Source organism: Phyllostomus discolor, chromosome 11 (assembly GCF_004126475.2).
Source record: "Phyllostomus discolor isolate MPI-MPIP mPhyDis1 chromosome 11, mPhyDis1.pri.v3, whole genome shotgun sequence".
Lineage (NCBI taxonomy): Eukaryota > Metazoa > Chordata > Mammalia > Chiroptera > Phyllostomidae > Phyllostomus > Phyllostomus discolor.
In genome coordinates, this window is record NC_040913.2 from 49,857,378 (window position 1) to 49,874,640 (window position 17,263).

The window sequence follows — 17,263 nt, forward strand, 5'->3', positions numbered from 1 at the left end:
CAAACCACATCCCCATAAGATCAGAAAACAAGCAAATAAAGAATAACCACATCTAAGAGCTGAGGTGTCCTTTCCTCAAGGTTTAAAACTGTCACAACCTCTTGTAGACTTTATTACAACTTTCCAAAGACCTTCTGCAATATTCACAAACTTTCTATATACCTTTACTTCTTCAGATTTAACCACAATCCACTTTTAATTCTTGTTCTTTTCCACACTGGGAAGGATCATATTCAGACTCAGTATCTGGCAGCTGAATGTCCCTAGCTTTACAAGCACATGCATAAAGTAACAGAAACATTGTCACCCTGTGTCCGGGTTCACTGTCCTTTTCCGCAAGAGGAATTTCAAGGCACCTTATGGAGTGCAGGTCCAGCTTTTCCTTTACCATGGGCATTTATCTTCCTCTAAAAGTCCCTAGATTTGCAAATACATCCTGCAGCTTTCTGAAGTTTAGACCTTGAAAACACCCTATCATGCAATGACCTGAATGCCTGGAAATATATAGTCTCATCCCACTTCCCAAACCATAGACAATACAGTTCCAACTCCATGAAAGTTTTGCAATCTATGGAACCATAGATGGTCCATCTTTCCCCATAGACCAAAGCATACATGGGCCAGTGTTGAAGTAAAAATCTGATTCCTACTTAGTCATCGGAGAATGGCTCTTGCTATCCCAGTCCACTACAATTCTATCCCTGCCTCCCTCTAGGAGCCAACACAGAATAGCTTCTGTCAGACTGGAAGTAGCACAGGACCAATACAATGAACAGAAAAATCCAGGCAAACTGGGAACACACAAATAAAACTTGAATCCACAACTCCATCTCACAAACAAACTTTGGTGTCTCATCTATTGCTGACCCATGCTGTGGATGGTAGTCCTCAAACTGTGGCCTCTCAGAACTCTGAAACTCCTTATCCAATCCAAACCTCATGGCCTTTCTGGGGACACATGTGTGGGGCTGGAGGGTTAAATAGGGACCTTTGGCTAGTGGCCTCCCAAGGCTTGGTTGGCCCTCACGCCCTCTTAGATACTATTTCTTTTCCAGGCTCATTTCCTTAGTGGTCCCCTTAAGCTCAGGAAGTTCTTACTCACAGCCCTGTTCATGGCTTCCACAGTGATCCCCAACAGACATAAACCATGGCATATAGAGCTTGAATGGTGAACCTTGAACCCCAGTTGCAAGCTTGAATGGTCCCCCTTGGATGCTTGTTCATGGCCTTCAGAACCCATATAGTAACACTTGGACCCCAGTTCATGGATCTCAGTACCAGGACTGTCCTCATTGGACACAAGTCATAGCCTTCAGGACCTGAGCCATCCCTACCAGAACTCAGTTGCACAGACAGCCCAACTGGTGCAAAGCCCATGCAGCACACAGCCTGCAGAATGTGCCTAGGCTACCACGTTGCCTTGATCCAAGGTGATGGGACACCCATTTGCCGCATATTTAAGATGGTGGAACCCTCATGTGACCCATCTAAGATGGAGGCATGCTTACCTGGCCCATCCAAGATGGAAGAACAATTATGTACCACCCACAAGGTGGTAGACCACCCAAGTGACCCACCCTCTATGGTGAAGATTCATGTTTCCTATCCAAAATGGTGACACACCCTTGCAACTCAGTGTCTCACCCCCAACATGTATGTGGGTTTGGCTCACAGAGCCTAGGGGTTCCCTCCCTCCCTAAACCTGTTTCCTTAGATCACTCTGGTATTCCTGCTGACTGGCACCTTGAGCTGGGGTGCAGGGAAGTTTCCTGAGACTGGGAAGTCCCCACAACCTTGCTCCAGAGCTCTGTTTATCCCCACATAACTAGAACCTGAGTACAGGTTCCCTTAGTGCCATCTGGGTTGCCAAAACTATAATTGAGCAAAGCAGGGCCCATGCACATGGCACCTTGATGCATGACCCAACAATTAGTGTTGGATGAAACAGGTTTTATGTACAGGGGTGAAAGTTCAGTGGGGGCCAAGAGCACTTTTGCTCAGGGACCTGTTCTACCATGAGACCAGCTCTTCCCTTGCTTTCCACCAGGCTATAAGCCAAAATAGTTCCCCACATCTTTATTTATTCTTAAGCCAGCCATGCAAACAGTTTTCCAGAAAGTATATTTGTAGGTTTCAAAGTCACCATTCTCTTGCAGCAGTTCTCTCCTTCAGTATCTGTGGTATGTTGTCCTCAGCCTCCATGTAGTAGTCCAGGAAAACATGTGTTGTGTTGACCCTGGGTCATGGTGAAGTCCAGGAAGGCACAAGTCTCAAGAAAGTAGCTTCATTGTACATTCATTAGAGAAGCAAAAGTCTACAGTTTCAGCATTGCCAGTCATAGTTCACCATTCCAGTCACCTCCCACTAATTCATATTTTGTTATGCAGGTCATCACAATGATGGTTCCCAGCACCATCAACTGTGCTGTCATGTTCTCCAGGCAACTTTCCCAGCAGGTCTCCTCTTTCTTACTCCAGCTCCTTCCTTACTACAGAAGACTACATGGTGGAAACCTGTCTACATACTGCATATCTGCTTCCTGCTTTCTCTCTTAGATCTCATGGCTGAATCCCTCATGGCTCCTTTCTCGTGACAGTTTATTCAGAGGAGCAAATGTAGCTCTTCCCTTACTATACTCAGCATGGCTGAAACTCTCTCACATGGCTGCCCTCTTCACTACAGACCAGCATTTCTGCTACCTACTCTGTCAGCCCTCATGGTGGACCATCCTCTCTATTTGTGCCTGCCCTTAGTTAAAATCTTGACCTGGAACTTCCTATGTGACCTCCTATCTGGCTCCTCCCAACATGTGCTACATTTCCCGGCGTCCTGTATCTTCTACCCTCTCTTGGCTTCCTTCTTCAGTCAGGGCAAGAGTTCCTGTGACACATGTGCTTCCAGAGAGGGCGTTCATCTCCCCTGGCTATATCATGAGTCCCTGAATGCTCTCAGAATCATGTAGACATCTCTTGTCCTGGGTGGTAGCACAGCTATTGCTTGCCTTTTGTTATGAAACATATCTCAGGTCATATCACCTGTTTCCCCCACCCCTCATCTCCCAACCATGGATGGTGGGGACTTTGGGGACCCCTCAGTCTTCACCTCATTAAACTAGGAAAGGTAATTTAGTGCCAGTGGAATCTGGCTTTGTTAAGAGAGCATCTCTCTACCATGAGCCCAGGTGGTGAGTGGTTATGTCTCTGCCAAGACACCAGTGGATGCACTGGTAGGTGGGAGAGTGCCTCTAACCAGAGAGGCTTTGGGCCATTTGGCACCTGGGAAAGGTCTCCTGTGTGACCTGTTAGTGGGACCAGTGGGAAAGGAGACAAGATTATAAGGCTAGTTCCAGTCTACCTTCTTCCTTTGGAAATCTTTCTTGGCTCTGGATATTGCTTTGTTTCTGCTCTAAAAGAAAATTGAGGTTTCCCAGGGAGAGTTAAAACTTTATATCAAGTGGAAAGTAAACAATTAAAAGTATAAGGCATTCAGGAGGGCAAGGGCTTACCTTCATGCTTTGTATTTTTTCTACCTATCTGATCCCTCCAGAATTGGCATTCTGAAGGAGTGAGTGATGACATAAGGTTTCTTTACATAAAACCAACAAGACCAGTTGCCATTGGTGATTTTATTTTTTATATTTTTAATACTTTTAAATTTTATTGTTGTTCAAGTACAGTTTTCTGCCTTTTCCCCAACCTCTGTCCCCCAATCCCAGCCATCCCTAACTCCCTCCCCTGAATCCACCCACCCTTGGCTTTGTCCATGTGGTCTTTATAGTTGTTCATACAAACCCTTTACCCTTCCCCCCTACGTTATCCCCTCCCTTCTGCCCTCTGGTTACTTCACGTTTGGTCTTAATTTCAGTATCTCTGATTATATTTTGCTTGCTTGTTTCCTTTGTTGATTAGGTTCCACTTATAAGTAATATTATATGGTACTTGTCTTTCACAGCCTGGCTTATTTCCCTTTAGCATAAAGATCTCCAATTCCATCCATGCTGTCACAAAGGGTAGGAGCTCCTTCCTCCTTTCTGCTGCATAGAACCTATTGTGTAAATGTACCATGGTTTTTTGATCAATTCTTTTGTTGATGGGTACTTAGGTTGCTTCCAGCACTTCACTATTGTAAGTTGTGCTGCTATGAACATTGGGGTGGATAGGTTCTTTTGCATTGGTGTTTCAGGGTTCTTAAGATATAATACCAGCAGTGGAACTGTGGGTCAAAAGGCAGTTCCATTTTTAGTTTTCTGAGGAAATCCCATACTGTTTTCCACAGTGGCTACACCAGTCTACAATCCCACCAACAGTGCACTAGGGTTCCCTTTTCTCTACAACTTCTCCAACACTTGTTTGTTGTTCTGTTTATTATGGCCATTCTCACCCTTGTGAAGTGGTATTTCATTGTGATTTTCATTTGCATCCTTCTAATGGCTGGCAATGCTGTGCATCTTTTCATATGTTTCTGGACCCTCTGTATGTCCCCCCTGAAGGAGTGTTCAACTTCTTTTTCCATTTTTGAATTGGGTTGCTTGTCTTCCTGGAGTGGAGTCACGTGAGTTTTTTCTATATTTTGGAAATCAAACCCTTGTCTGAGGAATCATTGACAAATATGCTTTCCCATACAGTTGGTTCTCTTTTCATTTTAATGCTGTTTTCCTTAGCCATACAAAGGCTTTTTATTTTACTGAGGTCCCATTTGTTTATTCTTTCCTTTATGTCTCTTGCTCTAGGGGACATAACAGTGAAAATATTGCTGCATGGAATACTGAGATTTTCCTGGCTATGTTCTCCTGAAGGACTTAATGGTGTCATGACTTATATTTAAGTCTTTCATTCACCTTGAATTTATTTTTGTGTATGGTATAAATTGGTGCTTGAGTTTCATTTTTTTTTTTTTTGCATGTAGCTGTCCAGTTCTCCCAACACTATTTGTTGAAGAGACTATTTTTACTCCATTTTATGCTGCTGCTCCCTTTGTCAAATATTAGTTGACCATAGAGACTTGGGTTTATTTCTAGGTTCTCTATTCTGTACCATTGGTCCATGTGTCTGTTCTCATTCCAGTACCAGGCTGTTATGATTACAGTGGCCTTGTGATACAGTTTAATATCAGGTATTATTATCCCTCCTGCCTTGTTCTTTTTTCTTAAAATTGCTGTAGCCATACAGGGTAATTTATGGTTCCATATAAATTTTTGAAGTCTGTGTTCTATATCTGTGAAATATGCCATTGGTACTTTAGTAGGGATTGCATTGAATCTACAAATTGCTTTGGGTAGTATGGATATTTTGATGATGTTAATTCTTCCAGTCCATGAACACGATATATGCTTTCATTTGTTTGTGTCTTTTTTAATTTCTTTCTTCAGTGTTGTGTAGTTTTCTAAGTATAGGTCTTTAATTCCTTGGTTAGGTTTATTCCTAGGTATTTTATTTTTCTTATTACTATATCAAATGCATTTTTTTTCCTGATTTCTGCTTCCAATGGTTCATTGTTGGTATACAAAAATGCCTTTGATTTCTGAATATTGACTTTGTATCTCACTGTTTTGCCGAATTCATTTAATAGGTTGAGCAGTTTTGTGGTGGAGTCTATAGGATTTTCTATGTACACTATCATGTCATCTGCAAACAATGACAGTTTTGTTTCCTCATTCCAATTTGGGTGCCTTTTATTTCCTTTTCTTGTTTGATTGCTGTGGCTAGGATTTCCAATACTATATTATATTGAAGTGGTGAAAGTGCACCTCCTTGTCTTGTTTCTCATCATTGTAGGAAATATTTTAGTTTTGCCCATTGAGTATGATGTTGACTGTAGGCCTCTTGATATATGGTCTTATTATATTGAGAAGTTCTCCTTCCACTCCCACATTGCTGAGTGTTTTTATCATAAATGGGTGCTGTACCTTATCAAATGCTTTTTCCACATCTATTGATATGATCATGTGATTTTTGTCTTTGGTTTTGTTTGTGTGATGTATTTCATTTATTGATTTGTGAATATTGTACCATCCTTGCATCCCTGGGATGAATCCTACTTGGTCATGGTGTACAATCTTTTTAATGTATTGCTGAATACAGTTTGCCAATGTTTTGTTGAGGATTTTCACATCTATGTTCACCAGCGATATTGGCCTGAAGTTTACTTTCTTTGTTATGTATTTATCTGGTTTGGGATTAGGATGATGCTGCCTTCATAAAAAGAGTTTGGGAGTCTTCTGTCTTCTTGGATTTTTTGAAATAGTCTGTGAAGGATAAGGGTTAGCTCTTCCTTAAATGTTTTCTAAAATTCTCCTGTGAAACCATCCATTCCAGGGCTTTGTGTGTCAGGAGGGTTTTTTTTTTTTTTTTTTTTTTTTAATTCTTCAATTTTGTCACCTGTTATTGCTCTGTTCTGGCTTTCTCCTTCTTGTTAATTTAGTTTTGGAAGATTACATTTTTCTAGAAATTTGTCCATTTCACCTAGGTTTTCAAATTTCTCGGCATATAGCTCTTCATAGTAATTTCTTACAATCTTTTGTATTTCTGTGGTACCAGTTGTAATCTCTCCTATTTCATTTCTGATTGTGTTTATTTGGGTCCTCTCTCTTTTTTTCTTTATGAGTCTGCTTAAAGGTTTGTCAATTTTGTTTATGTTTTCAAAGAACCAGCTCCTGGACTTATTGATCCTTAGAATTGTGCTTTTACTCTGTATGTTGTTTAATTCTGTGCCGATCTTCATTATTTCCTTCCTTCTACTTGCTCTGAGTTGTCTTTGTTGTTGTTCCTTGAGATCTTGTAGGTGTAAGGTTAGGTTGTTTGTTTGAAACATTTATATCTTTTTTTAGGTAGACCTGTATTGCTATGAACTTCCCAGGACTGCTCAGGACTGCCTTCACTGTGTTTCATAAGTTTTGGGTTGTTGTGAGTTCATTTTCATTTGTTCCGAGAAACATTTTGATTTCTTCCTTGACCTCACTTTTGACCCATTCATTGTTTAATGTCATGTTATTCAATCTCCATGAGTTTGAGTGTTTTTGAAATTTTTCCTTGTGGTTGATTTCTAGGCTCAGTCCCTTGTGGTCAGAGAAAATGCTTGATATGATTTCAATTTTTTTGAATTTGTGGAGGCTTCTTTTGTGTCCTATCATGTGGTCTATCTTTGAAAATGTTCCATGTGCATTTGAAAAGTGTTTGCATTTATCTCTTTTGGGGTGAAAAGTTTAATGATTTACATTTAGCGTTACTTGAAAGGTATTTATGCATTGCCACTTTTCCCTTTTGTACCTGTGTTCCTCTCTCTCATTATATACTTTCATCTTTTTTTGCATAAATTACTTTATTGTTGTTCAATTATAGTTATGTGCATTATCTGCCCAACCCCCTACCCCAGCCAAACCCATCTCCCACCCTTGCTTCCACCCTCCCCCTTGGTTTTGTCCATGTGTCCTTTATAGTAATTCCTGAAAACCCTTCTCCCCACAGTCCTCTCCCCACTCCTCTTTGACTATTGTTAGATTGTTCTTAATTTCAAAGTTTCTGGTTATATTTTGTTTGCTTTTTTCTTTTGTTGATTATGTTCCAGTTAAAGGTGATATTACATGGTATTTGTTTCTCACCTTCATCTTCTTAAAGCAGTTCTTTTAGCATGTCTTGCAATGCTGGCTTGGTGGAGGTGTATTCTTTGAGTTTCTTTTGTTTGGGAAACTCCTTATTTCATCTGTCATTTTAAATTACAGCCTTACTGGGTAAAGTAATCTTGGTTGCAGGCCTTTGCTTTTCATTACTTAGACTGTGTTTTTGCCATTCCCCTCTGGCTCTTAGTGTTTCTATAGAGAAATCAGCTGCCAGCTTTATCAGTGCTCTCTTGTATGTTACCATCTGTTTCTTTCTTGCTGCTTTTAAAATTCTTTCTTTCTTTTTAAAATTTGGTATTTTAATTATGATGTTTCAAATTATAGAACATTCATGCTGGAGAACCATCTAAACAATGGCTAAACAGAATTCCTACAACTAAGGATATAAAGAATAAGACAGGAGGCCCTAGTCAGATAGCTCAGTTGGTTAGAGCTTCGTCCGGATATGCCAAGGTTACAGGTTGCACCTCTGGTCAGGGCACATACAAGAAGCAACCAATGAATGCATAAATAAGTGGAACAAGAAATCAATGTATCTCTCTCTCTCTTTCCCTCCCTCCCTCTCTCTCTCTGTAACCAATAAATAAAAGGTTTTTTTTTTTAAGAAGAAGCCAGGAGCGCGCTCAAGATGGAGGTATGGGTGGGCTTTGAGTTCACCCCATTATAAGAACACATCAAATGTACAATTATATACAGAGCAAATATTAAGAGCACAATGAGCAGCCTCTGCAGAGCAAGCCAGAGAGACTGACAGCATTGAGAAGGTCAGGGAACCACAAGAGCTCTCTGGGAGCTAAAGGAACAACTCATGACAGGAGGAACAAGTTAATGCCATTGTTTACATTTCTTCTGACCCTGGAAAGCATGTGGGAGCTCCATGCAGGTTCTCCAGCCAACCTGTAGAGCATTGTAGCACATCCCTAGCCAACCCTACTGGAGCTAAAACTAGCATAAATGGGAGAGTTTCATAGCATGCATACAAGGGGCCCTTTCACCAGCAGATTGATCCAGCAGGGTGCTGCTTCCCTCTCTCCAGTCTGCACACACAAGTGGCTCCCCCTCCTCCCTTCCCCAATCTGAAGAGAGTGCAGAGACAACAGAATGCTCCAGTCCCCTCCTGTAGGGATGCTCTGTCCAGAGAAAGGGTGGAGAAGGTGGGGTGCTATGGAGATTCAAAAGGGCCTCTCCCTCCTGGAAAAAAATCCAAAACTAACAAAATCCTGTGGTTCCTACACACAAGATTGCCCGGTCAAGAGAAAGTGTGAAAATAGTGGAGCACTACTACATGCTTAAGCAGGATTGCCCAGCTTGAGGAAAGTGCAGAGTTGGAGGGACTTTGTGATGCCCATACACCAGGATGTCCTTTGTGAAGTGAGTAAGGTGTTGTTGTCCAGAAGGTATCCAGCCATTAATATGAAAAATAGAGACATTTATTGAAGATGATAAAAGATACAAGAAACATTGTACATAGGACAATGATGTCTCACTCACCTTCATTGTAGGCACCTTGGGACCTCACACAGTTCTCCCAATTGCCATCAGCTACCCCATCATATTTTCCTGAATCTCACTAACAATCTGAAATCTCTTCCCTTTCAAAGCTGATTTTAGTTTTGGGAAATGTCAGAAGTCACAGGGTGCCAAATCTGGGCTGTAGGGGGCGCTGAGTCACCTGGGTGATTTGATGTTTCACAAAAATACTCTTCATGAGACATGATGTGTGAGCAGGCACATTGTCATGGTGAAGGTGCCAATCACCAGTTGCCCATAACTTCAGCTTTCTTAATCATCCAAACAGTTTCCACAAGGAATGTTCAAGCTTAATGCAAAATTTGATGCAGATTCATCGCTTTACTCACTCAAGTCATTTTGAATGCAATGGTCACATGGTATACATGCTCAATCAACAGAGTCTACCATCCCCACTGATTAGTTCAGTGAAGTCATCATTGTTCACATGTCTGTATTCCAGTCCATTCTCCTTTGGCTGTCAGGTTACATGGATGTCGTGCAAACCATTCTCATCATATTGACAATGGCTGGACTTTTTCTGGGCAGACCTTGTATGCCCATACAGGAACTCCTGCCTCATCCAGGGAAAGTTCAGAACTACCAAAGTAGGCTGTGCACAAGTAACACTGCATGGCCTGGAGAAAGGGATAGAGATGGACAGGCACTCAGAGCAGCCCTGCCTGCCCAGACCCTACACTGACTGTAGTTGATTAAAGCAATAGGGCACAAAGCCAGGGCTTACCTGTACACGGTGGGTGCTTCTGATCAAGCACCCATACAGGATTGCCTGCCCTTAACTGGAGAGAATTTAGAACCACCAAAGTACAGCCGTACACAGACACAAAAACCTGCTTCAACCAAAGAACGGGCAGAGCTAGTAGGGTACTGAGAATCAGGTATGCAGAATGGCTCACCAAGACACTGCTCTGACTGTGGGTAATTTATGAAACAGGGCACACATGCAGGGCTGCCTGTGGAGTGAGAGGAGCATGCTGGGCACAGCAGGAGCTGTACTACTTCAAAAGGGAGGAGAACTAGCAAAGTACTGAGGTGCACACATGCAGGCATGCCCCCATAGCAGAAGAGATAATCCTGGTAAAGCTTGAAGATGGAAGATTGCAAAGCGACCCCACCCAGGCCTAGCCCACATCACAGATAGTTAAAGCAAAAAGGCCATGCCAAGAGTACATGGAGCAGCCCTGTTTGCCTCAGGTACTCCCACCTAGATTAAAAGGTCAAAAAGCAAGCATATACCAGGCTACCCCACACAGAACCCACCTCTTTGGGCCAGGTGATGCACCAGGCACCACACACATCTGCCCCTTCCCCCATAACTGGCTTGCTAAAACTATTAAATACATAGTCTTCACAGAAACCACTCTTTCAAGTTTGGGAGAGACAGCTTACTCTATCCAATTCCTAGGAAGTAATCACAGAAAGTCAAGCAAAATGGGGAGACAGATGAATATACCCCAAATGAAGGAACAAGGAAAAACTCCAGAGATAAACCCTAATGAAATGGAGATAAGTAATTTACCTGATAAAGAATTCAAAGAAATGGTTATAGGGGTGCATAACAAACTGAAGAATATAATAGAGGAATTCACAGAATACTTCAAAAAAGAGATAGAAAATGTAAAAAAATAAACAATTAAAGATGAACACTACAATAGCTGAAATAAAAAATACATTACAGTACCAGAGAACAGAATAACGAGCTGGAAGACAGAATAGTGAAAATCACCACATCAGAACATCAAAAACCAAAAAGGAATTTCAAAATATGAGGATAGTATAAATGATCCCTGAGATAACATCAGAGCCCTAATATTGTATTATATGGATTCCAGAAAGAGTAAAGAGAAAGGGCTGAAGGAATATTTGGAGAAATAATATCTGAAAACTTTCCTAATTTAGGAAAGGAAACAGACATACAACTCCAGGAAGCAAAGAGAGTTCCAAACAAGATGAACCCAAAGAGACCCACACCAATGCATATTCTAATTGAAATGGCAAAAGACAGTCAATCTTAAAGGCACCAAGAATGACAAAACAAGTCACATACAAGGGAAAACACATAAGGCTATTAGCTGATTTCCCAGAAGAGAGTGGCAGGAGATATTTAAAGTACAAAAGAGAGGAATATACAACTTAGACTACTTTATCCAGCAAGGTCATCATTTACAATTGAAGGAATGATAAAGACTTTCCGAGACAAGCAAAAACTAAAGGAGTTCACTACTACCAAACCAGCCTTACAGGAAATGTTAACAGGTCTTATTTATGCAGAAAAAAAAAGAACCATAGTCAGAAATAAGAAAATACAAGAAAGGGGAATAAATCTGACTGATAAAGTAATATTTTATTACTTCAAAAATCATAGTGAATCAAACACTTAAAAAGCTAATAGGAAGGTTAAGAATAGCAAAATTAACTATTACTATAATAAGTAATCAGGAAATGTACTAAACCAAAAGATTTAAAACATATCAAAAACATAAAAAAGGGGAGTGGGTAAAATTTTAGTGCTTTAGAATGTAATTGCATTTAAATGCCTATCAGCTTAAAATAGACTGCTATAGATATAGATGAATATAAATGAACTTCATGGTAACCATAAACAAAAACCATGCAAAAACTACATAAAAATGAGCAGAAGAGAATCCAGTCAAAATGATAAAGAAAACCAACCAATCAAAAGGAAAGAGATCAAAAAAAGCAGAAACAAATCCCTGTAAAGAGATGTTCAGAGACTCCCAGCCAAGATGGAGGCATAAGTAGACACATTGTGCCTCCTCACACAACCAAAATAAGGACAACAAAAATTTATAAACAAAAAAACCCAACCAATACTGACAGAAAATTGAACTGTATGGAGGTCCGACAACCAAGGAGTTAAAGAACCATTCACCCAGACTGGTAGGAGGGGCAGAGTTAGGCAGCTGGGTGGAGACGACACTCAGCAAAGCAGTGGCTGGCAGACCCCAGGCACACAGGCAGCAGCGGGTGGACCCAGCGAGGCAGCGGATTGTGAAGGGGCTTGGTGCACAAGGCAACTGGTGGACCTAGTGGTCCAACATTAGCGCGAAGATAAACCAGGTGATACTGGGGAACGAGACAGACTGTGCAACCCAGGGTTCCAGTGTGGGGAAATAAAGCCTCAAACCACTGATTGAAAACACCTGTGGGGGGTTGTGGTGCCAGAAAAGACTCCCAGCCTCACAGGAGAGTTCGTTGGAGAGACCCACAGGGTCCTAGAACACACACAAACCCACCCACCTGGGAATCGGCACCAGAAGGGCCCAATTTGCTTGGGGGAAGTGGCGGAAATGACTGAAATCTGGCAGAGAGTGGAGCAAGCACCATTGTTCCCTCTCGGACCCCTTACCCACATACTGCATCACAACCCAGCAACTGGGTTACCCCACCCAGGTGAACATAGTGAAGGTTCCACCCTTCACTATGTAACAGGTGCATCAAGACAAAAAAATGGCCCAAATGAAAGAACAGATCAAAGCCCCAGAAATAACAGAATTAAGCGATGAAGACATAGCCAATCTATCAGATGCACAGTTCAAAGCACTGGTGATCAGGATGCTCACAGAATTGCTTGAATTTGGCTGCAAATTAGATGAGCAAATGAAGGCTACACTAGGTGAAATAAAGGGAAATGTACAAGGAACCAATAGTGATGGGAAGGAAACTGGGACTCAAATCAGTGGAGTGGACCAAAAGGAAGAAACAACCAGCCAAACAGAAATGAAGGAAGAACAAGAATTCAAAAAAATGGGGAGAGGCATAGGAACCTCCAGAACATCTTTAAATATTCCAACATCTGAATTATAGGGATATCAGAAGAAGAGGAAGAGCAATAAGTGGAAAAGTTATTTGAACAAATAATAAAGGAGAACTTCCCCAATCCGGCAAATGAACTAGCCTTCCAGGAAGTTCAGGAAACTGAGAGAAGTTGGACCCATGGAGAAACACACCAAGGTACATCATAATTACATTAGCCAAGATTAAAATGAAGGAGAGAATCCTAGAAGCAGCAGGAGATAAGGAGACAGTTACCTACAAAAGAGTTCCCATCAGACTGTCAGCTAATTTCTCAAAAGAGACCTTACAGGCAAGAAGGGGCTGGAAAGTATTCCAAGTCATGAAAGTCAAGGACCTACATCCAAGATTGCTCTATCCAGCAAAGCTTTCATTCAGAATGGAAGGGCAGATATCTCTGCTTCTCAGATAAGGTCAAGTTAAAGGAGTTCATCATCACCAAGCCCTTATTACATGAAATGTTAAAGGCACCTACCTAAAAAAAGAAGATGAAAAACATGTAAAGTAAAATGACAACAAACTCACAATTATTAACAACCACACGTAAAAGAAAAACAAAAACAAACTAAGCAAACAACTAGAACAGGAATAGAACCACAGAAATGGAGATCACATGGAGGGTTAGCAACAGGGGAGTGGGAGGAGGAGAAAGGGGAAAAACGTACAGAGAATAAGTAGCATAGATGTTAGGTAGAAAATAGACGGGGAGAGTAAGAATAGTATGAGAAATGTAGAAGCTAAAGAACTTATAAGTATGACATATGGACATGAACTAAAGAGGGGGAATGTGGGTGGGAGAGGGTGTGCAGGGTGGAGGGGAGTTAAGGGGGGCAATGAAACAACTTTAATAGCATAATCAAAAAACTATATTAAAAAAAGAGAAAGAGATGTTCAGCCCTGGCTGGTGTGGCTTAGTGGATTGAGTGCCAGCCTGTGAACCAAAGGGTGGCAGGTTTGATTACCAATCAGCCCACATGCCTATGTTGAGGACCAGGCCCCAGTAGGGGGTGTGTGAGAGGCAACCACGCACTGATGTTTCTCTCCCTCTCTTTCTCCTTCCCTTCCCCTCTCCCTAAAAATAAATAAATGAAATATTTTAAAAAAGGAAAAGAAGAAACAGTGGAGAACAACAAAAGCAACCAAAAAAATTAACAAAATGATATAAGAATATATATGAACAATTACCCGAAATGTAAATAGCAATTACCCTAAATGTAAATAGAGTAAGTGCTCCAATCAAAAGACACAGGATGGAATAGATTTTTTAAAAATGACCCATCAGTATGCTGCTTATAAGAGACTCACTTCAGATCAAAAGACACACAATCTGAAAGTGAAGGGATGGAGAAAGATATTCCATGCAAATAGAAATGAAAAGAAAGTTGGATTAGCAATACTCATCAGACAAAATGGACTTCAAAACAAAGAATGTAAAAAGAGACAAAAGAAGAACATTACATAATTTTAAGGAGTCCATCAAAGAAGAGGATATAACAACTGCAAATATCTTTGCACCCCACCTAGGAACACCCAAGTACATAAAAACTGTTAATAGACATAAAGGCAGAAATTATCAGTAGTACCATAATAGTTGGGGACTATAATACTCCACTTAGTTCAATGGCTAGATCATTCAGACAGAACATTAATAAGGAATTGATGGCCTTACATACCACATTAGACCAGTTCAGATTTCATATACATTTACAGAGCTTTTCATCCAAACACTGCAGGTTACATATTTTTCTCAACTGCATATGGAATACTTTCCAGGACAGATCACACATGAGGTCAAAGCAAACCTCAATAAATTCAAGAAGTTTGAAATTATATCAAGCCTCTGTTATGACCACAGTGGCATAAAAATCAACTACAGGAAAATAACTGCAAAAAATAAATACACAGAGATTAAAAAACATGCTTGTAATAACCAATGGATCAAAGAGGAAATCAAATAGGAAATCAAAAACTACAAGACAAATGAAAATGAGAACACAACATTACATAATTTATTGGATTTAGCAAAAGGAGTTATAAAAGTCTATAGCTATACAGGCTTACCTCAGGAAGCAGAAAAAAATCTCAAATACAAATTCTAAATTTAGAAGAGATCCAAAATCTCAGTGAGGTAGGTAGAAGATACATTGACCAGGAGGTGAAATTTAGAAATGAAATTTAGAACAACTGAAATTTAGAACAATCAACCTGAATATCAAACTGAAGAATACCTGAAATAAGTCTTATAAGCAAAAATTTACAGAAGAAACCACATTGAGTCTGGGAGGAAGGACAAAGACATGAAAAGAAGTGGGTGGTTGAAATTCTAGAGGGTTATCTTAGCTGCAAATGTCCCTCATAAGGAGCATGGGGTCAAAATTCCACACTGGGCTCCCCAGCCCAAAGCATCAGATGCATCATATAACATTTGGTTGTGAAAGTCAGCAGGGATTCTGTCCACCAGGAGACAAGAGGTTGCTAGAGGCACAGGTGCCCTCTTAAAGGGCCAATGCACAAAATCTCATTTGCAGCCACTCACCCTGGGCTCCAACAGAGAGACAGTGAAGTGGACTAAAATCAAGTGAGGAGAGACTGTGGTTTGTGTCTCTGGGTAGAGAGATGAAGGGACAACCTTCAGGATCCCTGTGCTAAGTCCCTCTCCCACACTGGAGACACCATCTCTCTTGGGTAGAGCACTCCACTTCTTACAGCATGAGCCTAGAAGAATACAATAATCCCATCCTCTTTTCCCCCTGTTGTCCTAACCCTATGGAGCCCCACCCTGCTGTGGAGTCAACTGTCTGGGCTGGAGAGCAGAATTCTGGGCAGACTCAGAGGGTATCAGTGACTGAGTTGTATGGTTGTACAATGGGGGTCATTCTGCTCATGTTCCTGTGAATCTGAGATCTGCCAGCCCTACCCTGTGGACTCCTAGTGGACCTTCCCTGGGGAGAAGGTCTGGGCATAATCCAGGACAGACTGAATTGGGTGGCTCTGGGGCAGGAGCCACTCATCCTACATTTTCCCAAAACTGACAGGTGCACACCTCTTGCAGCAGAACCCCTAGCCCCACCCTTTCAAATACCAGTGTCCCACCCTGCAGAAGTAGGGCTTCAAGCAGAATGTGGGACAGACTGAGTAATGTGGCTCCAGAATGGGGCCATTTGTTCATTGCACTCCAGACTGGAACAAAGCCCTGACTTTATACTGACTACTGTTGGTCTGCTTAGGCCTGATAAACTGCTGGCCTCACCCTGATGAATCCCTGAGACCCTGCCCAACCAAAAAGGTCTGCAGGCACCTGAGACTTTTGCTGAATGGCCTCAGACCCAGCTGAGACCCAGCACCGAGTTTGAACCTGCATCAATCTAGTGAACACTACTTGCTCCTACCTGTTGACTCACTGAGAACTTTTCACATGCAACTAGAGTACTGTAAGAGGCTCTTTCAGTGACCGAGCCTAATGGGCAGCTGGCAGGTGACAGTAAAGGTGAATCTCGGGGTGCCTTAGGCTTTTTGCTGACCTTCCTCTGGGCAGGGTGCTAGTAAAAGCCAGCCTTGGTGCCCAGTTTGGTCCTTCCCACACAGTCCCAGGCCCAGCAGAAGCAGCCACAAACTATGGATTGCTTTATAGCTCCAAACAGATTGCCCAGGGTGTCACAGACAGCATCTGACATTGTCCTACACCAGTCTCTCCCAAAAGGCATGAAAACCAATACATCCAGTGGTCAGCTTCAGACAACATCAGAGCAGGATACAATTAGCTTCTCAAACAGCATACCCAAAGGGAGATCTAGGCAGGCACCAGATTCTGGTGAGGTAAATTCTGCTTAGTGTAATCAGCAACCACACAGTAGCTCACACATTGTGGTCAGGGTTGATCTAAAAAGTCACCCAGCCTGAGGATCAGTCTCACAAAAGAATGCACCAATAGCGATCAAGACTCAATTACAGGGGATTTCAAAATGTCTGCAGGGTAGCTAGAAGCTCCATCTGCTTGCTTCTAGATCCAAATCAGATTTGCTGCTAAACTGCAAAACAATAGACTTGAAAAACTAGTTGAAGTGTAGCTGATCTAAAATTTTATAAACAGGAGCACAAAGGAAGACAGGAAAAGACAAGGTCAGGGTGAGTCCCCTCACACAGGTGTAGCAACTGGAAAGCCAGAGGAATACTGCATCAGCAGAGGTCCCTCCCCCTGGAAGCATGGGGGTCTCAGCCCCAAACAGGGACCCCCAATTCACAGCAACAAGAAATGGGAAGGGGAGCCCCTGTAGCACTGGGCAGTGGAAAGCAGTGGGGATT